This window comes from Leucoraja erinacea, chromosome 10, assembly GCF_028641065.1.
Source record: "Leucoraja erinacea ecotype New England chromosome 10, Leri_hhj_1, whole genome shotgun sequence".
NCBI classification, from domain to species: domain Eukaryota; kingdom Metazoa; phylum Chordata; class Chondrichthyes; order Rajiformes; family Rajidae; genus Leucoraja; species Leucoraja erinaceus.
In genome coordinates this window covers 5,736,457-5,740,288 of record NC_073386.1, presented here as the reverse complement: position 1 = coordinate 5,740,288, position 3,832 = coordinate 5,736,457, and positions in this window count along the sequence as shown.

Below are 3,832 nucleotides of genomic sequence, written 5' to 3'. Positions count from 1 at the left end.
TTCAGACCATAGGCCAGTTGACAAACGCAAATCTCACGAGGGGAAACATTGCCATGCCGAGTTACTGTAAATTATACTAATTGTGATCTACCCCAATCATCTCATCGAGAGACGTTTTTGCACTAAATATTTAAAAAAAACCTAGATCTGAGGAAGGTTCGCAACCCAAAGCGTCGACTATTCCTTTAGGACCCGAGTTACTCCAGCAATTTGATTCTATCTTCGGTTTAAACAACCATCTACAGTTCCTTCCTCCACCTAGAAAGACAAGATGGCCTCCCACAACAAGACCTCCATAAAAGTTCGGACGCACTGTTTATTTTGGTATTTTACAGGCTGCCTTGCAATAAGAGCTGCATTTCAGAGGGTTTGAATTAACCATTTTCCAGAGAGGGTCATTCTGGGGCTGGTGAACAGATGTCTAATACACAGATACCGTGTGTTCGAGGTAGTCAGCTGGTGTTATCAAGCAACTGAACCATTCTATCAATAACTAGAGAGCGGTCCCGAGCTACTATCTACCTCACTGGAGACCCTCGGACTATCAGAAATCAGTCTTTACTGGACTTTATATTGCTCTAAATGTCAGTCCCTTTATCCTGTACCTGGGGATGGCTTGATTGTAATCATGTATAGTCTTACCGCTGACTGGTTAGCATGCAACAAAAGCTTTTCACTAAATCGTCCACTAAAACGTCATTCCCTTTATCCTGTATCTGTACACCGTGGACGGCTCGATTGTAATCATGTGTAGTCTTTCCGCTGACTGGTACAATAGACAATAGGTGCAGGAGTAGGCCATTCGGCCCTTCGAGGCAGCACCGCCATTCAATATGATCATGGCTGATCATCCACAATCACTACCCCGTTCCTGCTTTCTCCCCATAAGCCCTTGATTCCGTTAGCCCCAAGAGCTAAATCTAACTCTCTCTTGAAAACTGGTTAGCATGCAACAAAAGATTGCTTCGCTGTACTTTGGTACACGTAACAACAGACTGAACTAAACTGTGTAAACGGCAAAGAATGCATGGAAACACATCAGTGGCTCTGAACACACTTTAAGCACAAGTCCGCCTTCAATTAAAAGTTCCCCCCCCACACACTCCCAAAAGAGAATTTCCTGCTTTCCAGCTTTTATTCATTTTCCCCCAGGGAGCCGATTGTTCAGGCTGGGAGTGTGGGAGTCGAGTCAAAGTAAGGCAATACGCAGTTGAAATTTCTTTTCAAAAGGAAACAAACCGCCATATGTCCATTGTGTGCTTTTGAAGATTTATCCTCATTGAGATGGGGGAGATGCCAATCCAGTTTCATTCATAGTTTTGGGGATACAGCGCGGGAAACAGGCCCTTCGGCCCGTCGAGTCCGCGCTGACCAGAGATCACCCTGTACAGTAGCACTATACTAGTAAATCCGTAAAATGCAATGCTGCAAAGAAATGCAACAAGGAGAAAAGTAGGCGTGATGACGTAATTTCAGTCAATTCCCGTGCTGAAGAACAATCTCGACCCGAAACGCCACCCGTTCCTTCTATCCAGAGATGCCGCCTGTCCCGCTGAGTTACTCCAGCATTTTGTGTCTTTTCTTCTGTGCTACTTTAATCGTTTTTTAAACCCAGAGTCCGCTCTGCCCTGATTCAGAGAGCGGTGCGTTCCCTGTATCGAAACAAAGAACTGCAGATGTTGGTTAATACCGGAGATGATATGCAAAGTGCTGGAATAACTCTGCGGGTCTGGCAGTATCCCTGGAGTAAAAGGATGGGTGGCACTTTCAGTCTGGCGAAGGGCCCCAACCCGAAACCTCACCCGTCTTTTTTTCACCAGAGATGCTGCCTGACCCACTGAGTTACTGCAGCGCATTGTGTGTAACGTTGTGATCCCCTGCTTGTTGTTGGAGATGATCTCAGGCTAACATTGGAACGCACACGTTATTGTAGGAACGCAGAACCACGCACTGCATTTAACGTTGACATGGACTCACACAGCATGGAAACAGGCTCTTCGGCCCAAAGATCCTATAGCGGAGCAAGATAGACCACTCCTTCTAAATGCAATGGGCTGACGTGTAGTACGCAACGGAGCGGAACGTGGGCCTTTTTTTTCATCCATTTCAGTAACCCGACCCGACCCAACCCGACCCGCAGTGTAATCAACATTACGGGGGAACAGTTTGTGTTAATAAATTATAATTCTGAAAATGAGGCGAAGATTTTTACCAAATAACTTTTATGTTTACAAGGATGTTTCCGTAACCGGCTTCCGTCTCCGCACTAGTATCTTTGGGATCTTTGGTGCGGATACGGAAGCCGGTTACGGAAATGGGGCCGGAAATTACCCATGAATCTGCCCATGACCGTACTACCTCTTTTTCGTCGCGTGATCTATCTTGCTCGCTGTAGAATCTTTGCTTCGGCCCAACTTGCCTACACCGACCAACATGCCCCATCTACCCCAGACCCACCTCCCCGCGTTTGGCCCATATCCCTCTAAACCTGTTCTATCCATGTACCCATCTACATGAGTCTTAAACATTGCGATGGTCCCTGCCTCAACTACATCCTCTTGCACGTCATTCCATATACCCACCAGTCTTTTTGTGTTTGTTTAGTTTAGAGATGCAGCGCGGAAACAGGCCCTTCGGCCCACTGAGTCCGCACCGACCAGCGATCCCCGCACACTAACACTATCCTAACACACACACTCCGGTTAATTTAATATTTTATACCAAGCCACTACCCATCAACAAGTTTGTACTTCTTTGAAAAATTTACCCTTCAAGTTCCTACCAAATCTTTCTTCCTTCACCATTTAAGAGATTTTTGGACGGGCACACGGATGTGCAAGGAATGGAGGGATGCATGTGCAGGCAGATGAGAGTTGGCCTTGGCATCTCGTCCAGCACAGACATGATGGGCCGAAGGGTCTGTTCCTGTGTTGCACTTGTCTATATTCTCTGTTTTACGCACTTTAGTTCTCCTGCACCCACGAGATGGGACACTTTGAAAATTGACACCAAAGTGAACTGGACAGCACGGTGGCGCAGCGGTAGAGTTGCGGCCTTACAGCGAATGCAGCGCCGGAGACCCGGGTTCCATCCCGACTACGGGTGGTGCGCTGTCTGTACGGAGTTTTTGCACATTCTCACCGTGACCTGCGTGGGTTTTCTCCGAAATCTTCCGTTTCCTCCCACACTCCAAAGACGTACAGGTTTGTAGGTGAATTGGCTTGGTTTATATGTAAATTATCCCGAGTGTGTGTGTGTGTGTAGGATAGTTTTAAGGGCCTGTCCCACTTTCACGACCTAATTCACGACCTTTTTTACTCGTGGACATTTTTCATCAGGCTAGAAAAACGTCGCAACCTACTTGATGCCACGAGTACCTACGACTAGCATCACGGCCCACCTACGACCTACCTATCACCTCGTGACGACCATGCTGCGAGTACGAGTCAAGGGCAAACTCGGCAGAGGCCGTGAAAGTCGGGGATCGCTGGTCAGTGTCGACTCAATGGGCCGAAGGGCCTGTTTCCTCGCTGTATCTCTAAACTAAACTAAACTCATTTCTACGAAACAGCTTCACGCCAGTTTATTGTGCTTATCTAAATCTGTTAAGAAAACGCAAAAAAACGTATTTCCCCATTTCAAGCTTTTTATTATTTAAATACACCATACTAGAGCAAATGTTTATTTTTGTTTGAAAATATTACAAATAAAATTTCCATTCTTAAAGTCCTACATAAGAGGTGGGAAAGCTAGGATGTTCCCTGATTGGGGAGGGGAAGGGGAGAGGCGGGGGGGGAGGGAGGGGGGGGGGGGAGGGGGGGGGGGGGGGGGG